This window comes from Canis lupus, chromosome 22, assembly GCF_011100685.1.
Source record: "Canis lupus familiaris isolate Mischka breed German Shepherd chromosome 22, alternate assembly UU_Cfam_GSD_1.0, whole genome shotgun sequence".
Classification (NCBI taxonomy): Eukaryota; Metazoa; Chordata; class Mammalia; order Carnivora; family Canidae; genus Canis; species Canis lupus.
Genome location: NC_049243.1, coordinates 14,186,268 through 14,200,183, shown reverse-complemented (window position 1 = coordinate 14,200,183; position 13,916 = coordinate 14,186,268). Strand labels below are relative to the sequence as shown.

Genomic DNA, 13,916 nt, shown 5'->3' with positions numbered 1-13,916 from the left:
AGTTCTTGCTGCAAGGTTACCTGGAATCCCATAATTAAAGAATTTTTCTCTTTTAGTGCTTGGTAGCACAAAGGTATTGTTTTTCACAAGTTATATAACTTTCCACTGCAGATGGCATAGTCTTCCACAAAAGCCTTGCATTATGATTCTCTGACTAAAGCTTGGTACAAGCTCTACACAGCATCTTTTCTCACAGTTAATACATCAAAAATCTTAGGGTCTGCAGAATTAGTTGGCTGAAGTTGCAAAGTGGCTTGGATGATACTTTAGACCTCCTGCAACACTCCCCCCTTCCCCAGATAATTTTTGTGTCATCCAGAATATTAGGCAGATAAGTTTCCCTATATATAGAACATATTGGTTCCAAAAAACTAATGAAGCACACCTGGTGTTGTGTTTTGTTCTTTGGTTTAGGAATTACAAGATTTAGTAATTTACATTTTACTTTGAAAGATGCGTCTTGCCAATCTCAAGATCACCAGACACTTAAATTTTTATAGATGTGACAGTCTCCTGAATCTTCACCATTTTTTTTTTTGCCCTTAAGAATGCATGTGTCTTACCAAGTTCTCTGAGCTACTCATCACCTCTTTTTCATTCAACTTAACTGATATAATTATATCAACTTAATTGATATAATGAATCAATGTGATATTCTGAGACTGTCAAGATAGTCTAGATTTCTTTAGACTGTAGTGTGAAAGAGTGAAAGATGTTGGGAGGATGTACATAATCTTGAAGCAAAAATATAAGAGAATACTGTTGTCCTTTTTTGGTTAATGAAAACTACCAACACACTTCAGATTAGGATGGCAAAGAACATTCATCAAATCAATGGTTTCATATCACTATCTGAGACCTTACTAAAACTGCTCTACAAAACATATCACATCTGTCACAGTGATTGTGATTAGGGTCCTACTAGATGAGTTTGAGACAGTCTACGGCCAGTCTCCAATATCCATCTGGTTCTATAAGTGTCAGAAGGTGAAGTAAACTAAGGCATCATGAGTCCATTATTTCTACATAAATTTTTAGTGATGGCATTTATCTGCACTATACATTACAGACTATGATATTGTTTGGGGTTTATTCAACATTGATGGCTTACACTTGGCCTCACTGAATAGGATTATTAAAATTAGGAACAAAAGTCAACAAAATAGAAAACAAATATGTTATTAAATCACAGAGACGAAAGTTGGTTGAATAACCCTTAGGAAATGTTAAAAGAGAAAAAAGAAAAAAAATGCAATATCAATAATGGGAAAGAAAGGAACACTGCTATGAAACTATATTGAGCTCATATTAGTATATGATTACCACTTCTTTGCCTAGCAAAACTGAAAAGTTAAAGGAAATAAATTCCCTATTAAATATTACTCCCTAAAACTGATTCAGGAAGAAATATAAAATTTGAATAGTCCTCTGTCTCTTAAAGAGATATAATCAATAACTTAAAAGTGCCAAAGGGGGGGAAAAAAAAAAACCTCAATAGTTTCACCAGAAGACTCTTGTAATAGTATTAGGATAGTATTAGGAAGGAATACTATCAATCATATATATATATATCTTCTTTATATATATATATATCAATCATATATATATCTTTATAATATAAAAAAGGGATTGATCCATAAGCTGAATTATAAAGTAGACATAATCTCCATTCCAAACTTGATAAGGACATTACAATAAAGTTAAAATTCAGGCTTTAACAAGAATAATATAAAGAAAGATGACACAAAGATGCAAAAAACATAAGCAAAGATGTAAAACATCTAAGCAAAATTTAACAAATAAAATATAGAAATATGTTAAGAAGATAAAATATTACAATATATTAACATGAGGAATACGTTTGCTTGCTCTGGGGTGCCTGGGTGGCTCAGCAGTTGAGCATCTGCCTTTGGCTCAGGGCGTGATCCCGGGGCCCTGGGAGCAAGTCCCACATTGGGCTCCCTGAGAAGAGCCTACTTCTCTCTCTGCCTGTGTCTCTACCTCTCTCTCTGTGTCTCATGAATAAATAAATAAAATCTTTAAAAAAAAGTTTGCTTGCTATATAAAAACTAATCAACATTGCAGAAAAGCTAAGATAATTTCCTTAATTTGATAAAGGTCTTCTATAAGAAAAACATGGAATGCATACTTTAGTAGTGAAGTGATGGCATATTCCCCCTCTGTACCCTTAGAAATGAAACAGGATGACCATTATTAGCAGTTTTATTCATCACTGTACCAGTGGGACCTTGCTAATGCATTAAGGAAGCATAAAATAAATAGCATAATGATTGGATAGGAAGAAATTTTTTAAATTATTATTTGGATACTATATGATTAAGAAGAAAATTCAAAATAATCTGTAAACTATAGAAAAAAGAGCTGAACTTCAGAATTTTATTGAATATAAGACCAACCTATAAATATCAATTTTATTTCTACATGTCAACAGCAAACAAAATACTTAATCCTATACTGGCCTCATCCCAGAACCCTGAGATCATGACCTGAGCCAAAATCAAGAGTCCGACAGTTAAACAAATGAGCCACCCATGCATCCATGGTTACAAATATCACAGCTAAGCATGTAATATTTGACCTATGAATTCCACTTCTCTATATTCACATAATAGCAATAAATACATCTGAACTTCCAAAGACATGTACAAATATCCTAGCAGCAGTATTTGTAATAGCTCTAACACTCTACCCATGCCTATCACCTATGAAAAGAAACAAAGCATCTGTGGTATGTTTAGAAAATGGGATACTATATGGCAATGAAAATGGCTGAAATATTGTTTTGCAACAACAACAACAATAACAAATATATTGCAAGAATATCACATACGTGCTTAGTGAAAGGCAAAAGACAGTATATATGCAATTCAATTTATAAAAATCAATGCTAGATCAACTTAATTTATTACATTAGAGAGCAGAATACTGGTAACTTATGACAGGACAGGTTTTTGACAGTACAGAGTCACAAGGAAGGATTTCTGAGTCCATGTATTTTCCTATTTTCTTAATCTTGGTGATGGTTAATATGAATGTAGTAATTTTGGGTTTGTTTTGTTTTTTTGACTGTAGTAATTTTGTAAAAAAAATTTACTAGATGATACACTTACAAGTTTACACTTTTATTCATTATTGTTGCCAAAAAAATACCTTAAAAAACTAACATGAAAAGAATTTAGGGCTAGAGTTATTAGACTTAAAAATCAATGCTAGCTCAATAAATAAAACTCGAATGCAGTATCTGCTTAATTGATTAAGTCCTTGGAGAAGGAGAAATCACTAATAATATTGATCTCATTCTTTGACCTTGATCTGACTATGCTTTCGTAGGGATGGTCATTGTATTCTTCTTCTTTTTTAAAAAAATTTATTTATTCATGAGAGACACAGAGAGAGAGAGAGAGTCAGAGACATAGGCAGAGGGAGAAGCAGGCCCCCTGCAGGGAGCCTGATGTGGAACTTGATCTCAGGACCAGGGGACCACGACCAGAGCCAAAAAGGCAGACATTCAACCACTGAGCCACCTGGGCATCCTGGTCATTGTATTCTTAAAGCTTTTCTCCTCTGACCTTCATCTTCCTCACTCTTTCACATTTACACATAAAGTTCCATAAGTTACTTATGGTATACTCTTCAAATGTAATAATTATAAAATAATACTCAAATAAACATAATTTCACTGAATTTTTCATCATATCTCATATCAACTTGTTTTCTCAGCACTATGGCCTCCTTTATCCTAGAGCTGGTTGCAAGGTGCCAAGATCTTAATATTTTGTTTGAGTTCAAGGTAGAGAAAAAGTCAGTCATTCAGAATCTTGGGGTTAGGACACATACTACTTATGAATAGAGATCACGCTGTGAGGATTTGGAACCCAATCAAAGCTACTAATCAAGTGGGATTTACATTTTTCTTTTTGAGCTGTGGTCCACTGAGTACATGTTTCCTTTATAATTTCAATATGTCAAGGAGTGGCTGGACCAAAGAATTATTCAATCATATCCTGGCCCACCAATAAAAATACCATCTAATTATGTCACAAACCAAAAGAACACAATACATCCTTACTGCATTGGTGAAATCTGACACTTGGATTCTTGGATTGAAGTAAAATAGGCCCATGAATGAGACGCAAGAGCGTCCTAACCTAGCATAGCTATTCTTCGTAGTAAGTTTTCTTGTGACAAATAATATTCTACTATTCTAATTATTAATCAAGATTGGGCCTATAAGCTGGATCTTACAGTAATAAACAACACTAAACACTTAAAATGTATTGTTCCTTAATTCCCTGTAGAGCTGGCTCTGAAAGCATGAATAACAAATGCTTAAAACCTCATCTCTAATAATATAATCCTTTTAGTTTTGTGCTTGTGCTATTTAGATAAACAGAATATAACACCAAAGGGAAATAGAGAAAAAAGTCCTTTCCAGGCACTAGAGTTCACCACAGGGTGAAAGCAAAGAGATCAGTATCATGTAGTATTTAAGAATAAATCCAGGTCAAAAATTATACAACTCTGTGGAACTGTTTTATGTTACTCTGGCACTACTATAAGTTGATGTGATGTGGTTACTCTTTGACCATTTTCTTTCCTCCTTCCAGTGGCCTGCTGTTTGATCATCATGATAGCAGTAAGCAACCATAGAGTGAGAGGCTAAGTTGAGCTCTGGAGAGGACCAAAAAAACAAAAAAAGAAAAGAAAGAAAAGAAAAGTGATGTGAGGGTTGTGGGTATGTACAATTCATGCAGGAGGAAAAATTAAATTTTGTCTCCTGTAAGTGTTCATCTTCCACTTAGAGCTGAATTTTGTTATGTGTGAATGTCATTATGTAAGGTCCAATAAGTCTGTCATTGTTTATAGTAATTTGGTCAAGAAGGATCCAAGTTTTCCATATTTCAGAGAGAAAAACAGCGCTCAAATAGCAAATTATACTAGAAAAATATTATGAGAAGTACAATATGACCAGCCCCACTACAGCATGACTCGACTGTATACTCTTTAGAACAAAAATATTCTGATGTTTTATGCTCTTTTCCTCCAGAATTCACTAGCCTGTCCTTTGACCAAAAGTTCAAATGTACCCTTAGGAGAGTCAATGTACACTGTTCCACTTGGAATTTTGTCCAGCAATGCGTTCACCTTTTACACAATGTGCAAGGTCTTCAGAGCGTGGTGCCAGGATACATAATGTTATCAGCTGGCCCTGGAGCATGCTAGATCCATTAGCCTTTGGGACCTGTTGGCTCTTCACCACATGGATCACTGTGCTCCTTCTGACCCTATCTGCTCCTCTGCTCATCACCATAAGTTCAACTTATTCCTAGATTTCCCTGTGTAAGCTCATTCAAATAGAAATAGCAGGTGAATAACTTGACCTCATAAATCCAAATATAATTCTGATTCATATAGACATTGTCACACCCTTCATTTCTCTTTCTGTCTTTTGGCAATTGTTTAGAAAGGAGCCTCCTTGAGGACATAGGTTACATATTTTTTATTTGAATATTATTTGAGAGCTTACAAATACCAATTATTAAAATCAATAAGTTCAGTTAAAATACTTCTTTGTGTTAGCCACTGTCCATTAATATCCACTCAGATAGCCTACCCTTAACACAGTGAATAGGGTCTAGCCAGGAGGTCAACTAAGGAAAGGAAGTTTAAGACTTCAGTGGCCAGGATCCTTAGAACTCTTCCTACATTTATCCAGAGGGAGTGTCCCAGAAAAAGACATTGGAGGCAGGAGATTCCCAGACTCCACTGAGGTTTCTGTTAGATCTCGTAGGATATGAAATAGATACCATTGTAGATTTCTTCTTGACACTTAATCTTTCTTAATCCTTGATATTGTTCTACACAACCTTAAACCAGTTATCCCAAAACAATGCCTATGGACTTCCCCCTATTTTTTCCTATTTCTTAGTTTCATAGTATAATATTAAATAGGATAAGAAATAATATTTGGTCATTCAGATTTTTTTAATAATTTATTTATTAATTCATGAGAGACATAGAAGAAAGACAGAGACATAGGCAGAGGGAGAAGCAAGCCCTTCTCCTCCAGGGAGTCCAACATGGGACTCAATCCCAGGATCCCAGGATCCCAGGATCCCACTCTGAGCCAAAGGTAGATGCTTAACCCCTGAGCCACCCAGGCGTCCCCATTCAGATGTCCGTCTTTCTTTCTTTCTTTCTTTCTTTCTTTCTTTCTTTCTTTCTTTCTTTCTTTCTTTCTTCTTCTTTCTTTCTTCTTCTTTCTTTCTTTCTTCTTTCTTTCTTTTCTTCTTTCTTTCTCTTTTCTTTCCTTCTTTCTTTCTTTTTCTTTTCTTTTCTTTTCTTTTCTTTCTTTTCTTTTCTTTTCTTTCTTTTCTTTCTTTTCTTTTCTTTCTTTTCTTTTCTTTTCTTTTCTTTTCTTTTCTTTTCTTTTCTTTTTTTTTTCTTTTCTTTTCTTTCTTTTCTTTCTTTTTCCAGGTGGTTTTTATATGATTCCTGGCTCACAGCTTTCAGAGCCTTGGAATCTCCTGACTGGTAAGAACAATAGGAGTATCTTTTGTCAAATCTGGTCTCTTGTCCTCAGTTCCTAAAATCACTCAGAACCATAAAAGTGAAATGGGTATTTTTTATTCAAGCCCCTTTCTACAACTGATTTTAAGTTAATGTATGACTTTCAGAAAGCACCTAATGGGTGCTGGTTGCCAGGGAAACCCAACTAAGAGGGTGAAACCTTCAGTGTTTCCCCCTGACTTCCCAGGAAAGAGGCTAGATAAAATCAGTCACCAATGGCCAATGATTTCATCACTCATGCTTATGTAATGATGCCTCCATAAAAAGAGAGAGAGAGAGAGAGAGAGAGAAGGTTCTGAGAGCTTCCAGGTGGGGGAACCAGAACACTTCCATGTGCCACTGTGCAAGGTCCCAAACTCCACAAGGACAGGAGTTCCTTTGTTTGAGACATTGTCCTTTTTATCTGGCTATTGATTCATATGCTTTAATATCTATAATAAATCAATAATCTAATGAATGAATGGGTTTCTGAGTTCTATGAGCTCCTCTAGCAAATTAATTGAACCCAAGGAGGGGTTTGTGGAAATATTTGATTCATAGCCACTTGGTCAGAAGTACAGGTAACAACCTGGACATGTGGTTGGCATTCTGAGTTGGAGTGGGTTGTTGGATCCTACAATTTGTAGCCAGTAGTTTGGAAGTTGTAACCAAAACTGGGTTTACCTCTTGGTGAGTGCTGAGCCAAAAGACACAACTAAACCAAAAAATAGGAAAAGGAAGTTTTTTACTTGTGGCAAGTAAAGGAGAAAACCAAGGATATTTTCCCTAGGTAGTGTCTCCTCAACAACAAAGTTGGAGAAGTTTTAAGCTAAGTGTATGTATACATATTCATGAAGGGGCTTGCACAATGGGGAATCTGCATGGCCCTGGAGCAAAAGTCATCTTAAGGAGACTGAGTCCAGGTCAAAGTCATGAGGACCTGCAAGTGTCGGCATCATCAATTCTCTGGCTCTAACTGGCCTGGTATCCAAGTGTTCAAAGGGGCTTAGATCATGCAAAGATAACTCAAGAGTGTGAGTGAGGTCATTCTTCACTTTTGACTATGATTAAGCTATCTCCTAGCCTGATAGTGACTCTTCCTACATTCTGTCACAAGATGGCTGTGGGCCAAAAAGACTATTTTTATGTCAAGAAAGCTGTATCTGTCTTTATTTTTCTGGGGATCCCAAACTCCTTTCTGCTTACAAAGCACAGGTAATAACCTGGACTTGAGATTGGTGGAATCTGATGCTATATCCAATAGATAGTGTCAGAACTGAATTGAATTGTAGGACATCCAGCTGGTATCCTAAGCATGCTTGGTGGTGTGAAAGAATACCCCCCCACCACCACCATACACACATATTGGAGTTTTACATTAGCTTCAGGACTGCCACATAGTGATCAACTTCTCTATATAATTGCTATGCTCAGGACAGGTGTAGCTACCATCTGTCACCATATAACACTATTGCAATGCCATTGACTATATTGCCTGTGCTGTTTCTTTTATTCTTCTGACTTATTCATTCCATAATGATAAGCCTGTATTTCCCACTCCCCTTCACCCATTTTGCCAATTCCTGTCAGCCTCCTTCCCTCTGGCAACCATCAGTTTATTCTCTGTATTTATAGGTCTGATTCTGCTATTTGTTTGCTTATCCATTTGCTTTGCTTTTTTTTGTTTTGTTTTGTTTTTTACATTCTACATATAAGTGAAATGATATGGTATTTGTCTTTCTCTGTTCATCTTATTTTACTCAGCATAATACCCTCTAGGTCACAAATGGCAAGATCTCATCCTTTTTTATGACCGATATGTATAAATGTATTTAAAATTTAAGAGTTGTGTCCAAATGTAATGAAATCTTATTAATATTATGCTTAGTCACTAATATCTTGGAACAAGAGTTTGAGTATAAGAAACAGGTAAAATTACAGGCCAAATAGTACAGGTCTCAAAAAACAAACTGATACAGATCACTTTCAATTTTTTTTTCTTTTTTTTTTTTTTTTTTGAGAAACAGAGAGAAGGAGGGGAGAGGGACAGAGGGAGTAGAAGAGAGAGAGGATCCTGAGCAGGCTCCACACTGGTAGGACTCAATATCACAAAATCAAGAGTCAAATGTTTAATCAACTGAACCACCCAGGTACCCTTCAAAAAAAGTCTTAATAAAATAAGAAATACCTAAAGATAAATTGACTAGTGTAGATAATTAGCTTTCTTAGCGACAGGAATCAACTCTAGATGATTTAAGCAAATAGGTAGTTTGATAAGAAATCGGAAAAATATTTGGGAGGCTAGCAGAATTAGGTCTGGGAATCAGCTAAGAAGCTGAGATTATGGGGAAAACAGCCATCTCTGGGAGGAATGCCTAATCAGCTTACCTTGACTGATTAGTCCCTGCCATTGTCACTACTGTCTTTGATGTAGTGGTCCTCATAGATAGGAATTTCATTTTCAGGTGGTCACATGCCTGCCCTGGGCTCAAGTGGTTACAGGGAAAAGGACATGCCCACCTGTCTTCTAAGGTGAAAGGTGGGCAGTGATAGCAGGGAGCTAGAAAATATCCTTCCATCAAGATTATAGGAAGCAAAAGAAAGGCAATTCCCTGTAAGGATAATCAGATAATAATAGAAAGGAAGGTTACGGCCAGGAAGCCCAAGGCTAATGAAAGTCCCCATTCAAGAATCACTATTTTCTCCAGCTAGCATGTAGGAATAAAATTTCTATTTAAGGGAAGTTGTAAACTTGAAAGTCATTAATGAGAAATCTATGTCATGATTGTAGCTATAATGACGACTTTGAGGTTCATTTATTCTTTGTGTATGGCTCTTCCCCCTCTAAGTTACAGTAATTTATTATTAAGAATAGATTTCTCATCTAAAAGATGAATGGCTTGCCTACTGATTATCAACTAAAAGCAGTGTGTGGAAAATTTGCAAGAAACTCTGGAAATTTATTTTAATTTCTAAAGAATAGTATATTAGTAAGTATATTCTACTTACTGGAAAACTAATTCTCTAATTGGTTTCAAAATCATTTGTCCTATTTCCTCTCATTTTTTCTCATGAAAAGATTATTAACTTATTGATATATTCAGGTGTGTACTTTTTTTAAATTTGACTATGTCTTTAGACAGTTAAGTAAACAGATTTCTCAAAGTAAATATTGACCACTTTTCCTTTTTTCTGTTGGATGGAGATGGAGTGAGAGACAACATTGGTCAATAATGATTGAAAAACGTCTTGTTATTTTCAGGATTTACTTATTAAATAAATAGGATGATGAATAATGAGAAAAACTCTTATTTCTCATTACACTAATACTGATTATTATAGAAATTGTCCTAAAATGTAGGTATTGTCAAAATTTCCAATTAGGTAAAACACTAGCTGTGACAGTGTACTGGGGGAAATGGTTTCAGGAACCTAAACTATCAGAGGGGTTAAAGTGGGTCTTCTAGAATTAAAATTTTGTATGTCAACCCATGTCCAGATAGATAATACACAATATGATTTAGAAGTGTTTCAAAGCCCAAACATTATACATTTTCAAATTCAGCAGTAATGAAAATTATTGATTTCATGAGATGACTGGTTTTCTCCAAACTGCAAGCCATTTCCCAATGAAAAATAAGATCCAAAAATTTCATTTGGAAGTTGTTAGTGCCATTTTGCAAACATTCTGAGAATTTGGAAAAAACAAGTCCCCCCTACTTTGGCTTCCTGTTTTCAAATCTGTTCTTAGGGCTGCTTTTCAAATCTTTTAACAACCAAAAGAGTGTTTGGTTCTTCAAGTGATGTGTTTATGAAGTAAAGTTGCTATTTTTTTTCCAATGGTGCCAGCAGATTCTTAGGTTGTTGAAGACAGTTTATGATATGAAACATTAATGTGTTAATTAGGAAAGGATCTCATTCATACCATTTTTAATCTGGTCCTTATAGAAAAATTCAACATGCTTTTAAATACTTCAGTGTTAAATACAGTAATTTCTTCATATATTACATATTGCATTGTAAGAAAAGTTTATCTTTTATTAGTGTTTACAGGAATACTCATTTATCATGTTATTCTTCCATAAAAACTTATGGAGTAAAGACACTTTGTTCTGTGTTATGAGAATAATTTTTGTGGACTGGGAAATAACTGCATTGTTTGTCTGGAAAGCAAAACAAGAAATAATTGATGACATGTCATCAGCTTAAAAAAGTAACAGCGAAGCAAAACACCAAATTAAAAATAACCAGAAAACAGAATAAAAATATGCACAGAAATCATCACTTAAAAATATGCTGCTTTCATTAGTGAGCAGAAAACTGGTATATGTAATAAGAAAAGCAGAGTTGGTAATAGCAGAAGTATAAATTAAAGATAATTTTTAAAACCTGTCTCCACTAGTATTATGCTATATTTTCTGTTTTTATTAGCCCGCTATTTTTCTATTTTAATATGTTCTGTTTTATCATAGTAAATGGGAGTACATTTTTAAAACCAAATGTGCCAGGGAAAATACCATAATAATTCTTTCATATGTTTTCTTTCTCTGAAAAGAACCTAGTTGTTCTCCAGAAATTGGCATTTTTCCACATCTCTTACCAGAACATATTTCATTTTTTCTAAAATGTTTGATTATTTGCTAATGCATCCAAGAGCTTAGGCAGAAGTTTCTGCATCATCTTATCTCCATCTGCTCTTGTTCTTGCCATGTTTGGCAAGGTTTTTTAAATACTAATTTTAACTAACAGAAAATCACTGATCCTTCACCATACCATTGATATTTTGGAAAATCTAGCTTCAAAAGGAAACATTTTATTTCACATGTTCAAAAGCCAACTTACTTTGCCTTCTAGTAATTTCTTGTCACTTTAGAAAAGGTGTTTGTTCTCAAAATATTTCTGTCAAGCCTTTTGTATTCTCATTTTAGAAATCAAAAACTTACAAATTGTTGATGTTAATAGAATAGATCACTTTATGGCTAGAAGCCAGCAGGGTTCAATTCTTTTTTCTGCTAAGACTTTAATTCTTTTGCATAACATTTGGAATTTGTGATTCAGAAGAACAGGTCTCTGTAAAGGAGTGTATTATATTTCCCCATCATAACTGAAGGTTAGCGTCATTAAAGTCGGGGGAAAAAAAGCAGCCAGACTCCAGCTTGACACTGGGTCAAGTATTGTAGCTCATTTTCTGGAACTCTTCCCATCGAAGCAATTTGTCTTTCTCTCACTACAAAGATTTGAAGATCACTATCTGGACTGAAAAACAACACTGGGGGCTGGACAATTTGATCGTTCAAAAATAAAAATATTTTGCTTTGACTATTGAAAAACTATACCAACTTTGAGTTCAAAAGTAAAATAAAAAAGAATGAAAGATCTTTTTACTTTCTAGTATCTTCTAAATCTAATGCTCTTAAATTTCTTAAAATGATAGCCAATGGAGTCCTAAGTTTATTGTGCTATTCTTCCAAGCAGCTTGTAGGAACACTGTCTTCAGGCCAGGGTCTGCTATTTCACTAATGTTAAAGATATCACTTATGATATACCTCACACTTCATCTAAAAATTCATTGTTTAAAATGTTATTAATATGTCATTTGTTCGAGGTAAATATGATTGCTTTTATTTTTTCAGAATTTATTAGCTTCCTAGTCACTATCAGAATACATCTAAGAATTGGTTAGGCAGTTTCATGGGAGTATTAGTAAAAATACCAGTGCATCATCATGAGAAATAAACTAGTGGACCAAACATAAAACAAACAAACATGCATTGGCTACACAGATAAGATTTAAAATGTAAAATGTTTTCTTAATTAAAATTATTACGTACACACTATATCTAAACAATTACATCATAAATTAGGTCCTAACACATATTTAACGGTTAGAATTTTTAACATGTGAAAATATTTTCATAAAAGAAAATCAAGTACATTATTTTAGAAATCAAGCAGTTGAAGATACTGAATTATTACATAACAAGAGCTACCAGTTAGTTCTCTACAAATGTAAATACAGAATTGTATTCATACATTGAATACTCATTCAGTTATAACAGATTTAAAATGAAAAAAGAATTTCCTTTCAACAGTTTAGCTTGGTGATTAAAGCCAGTGTTAAACTACAAGATTAAGTCTGCTGAAGACATCTAATAACTGCAAATTTTGAATTTTCCCCCAACCACTCTCAGGTTTGATAATCCACTAGACTCACAGAACTCATAGAAACCTATTATACTCACAGTTATGTTTATTAAAAGATAAGGGCATAAATTATATTAAAAGATAAGGACACAAATTAGAAGCAATCAAAGGAAAAGACAGAGTCTGGGAAAAGACCAAACATGAAGTTTCTGGTCACTTTCTCCCTGTGTAGTCACGGACCCTGTTCCTTTATCCCATCTGCATTGTGTAACTATACACACAGGGTATTGCCAGCCAGACAAGCTCACTTGAGCTCCGGTGACCAAAGTTTTATTGAGGCTTTATTACACAGACATGATTGATTAAGTGATTGCACCCTTGGTCGAACTCTCTTCAGTGCCCTCTTACCCCTTCCAGACATCTAACTGATAACTTGTGGCTTCAGGGGATGATCATGAATCACCTTGTTAGCATAAAACATCCAGTATAGTTCCAGATGCCCACCAGGAATAAAAAAGACATTCCCATCTCTTGGGAAATATCGAGGATTCTTAGATTAGCCAGGAACAAAGGCCAGTTCTCTCTTTCGGCAAGGCCAAATTCCTTATAACAGGATGGGGCAACAGTGTTCTTACTTACACAACATGGATAGAGAATTATAGCAATTTGCCATTTGATTTAGACCTAAATGAGCACATTTTGCAATAAAATAATCAATATAACCACAAATTTTTAAATAAATTAGTCACAGTACTATATATATGTATATTCTAGTTAAAATATTAAGTTAGCTCAATATTAAAAACTTTAAAAAGAGCACAATGGAACCAATTATGAAATGGATTATAAAGTGTATTTTTTACTTTTCATATATTTCATGGACTCAGAACTAAGATTCTTGATTCACCATTAGGAAAGTGATATTTATTGATGTGAACTGAACCCTCAGGGCTCTCTTTATTTGATAAAAAGAAGGAAGAAAGTTTACTTTTAAAATCTATACATTCACAAACAACAGATAAGTGCAAAGAGGGTACATAAATCTCACCAGCAGATTGGCAATCAGGCAATGCACAGTGCTGTAAATATGAACTGTTTGTAAGATCATATTTTCCCTATGTATGACCTAATTTATTTGATTTTTTCTGAATTATTTAACTTACTATGAGTTTACTTCAAACAATCCCAATATATTGAATCAG

General features: G+C 34.5%; 1 long non-coding RNA gene across 2 annotated transcripts in view; it reads left to right on the top strand.

Annotated features, from left to right (window-relative positions):
• LOC102154294 overlaps window positions 1-13,916 on the top strand; it is a 192,113-nt gene that overhangs the window by 161,264 nt on the left and 16,933 nt on the right. The window contains exon 12 of one of the 2 annotated variants that reach the window (XR_005376321.1): window positions 4,629-4,711. The exons of the other annotated variant lie outside the window; for it this stretch is intronic. This is a non-coding gene — a long non-coding RNA (uncharacterized LOC102154294). Of the gene's footprint in view, window positions 1-4,628; window positions 4,712-13,916 lie in introns of those variants that run through there. 2 annotated transcript variants of the gene reach the window in all.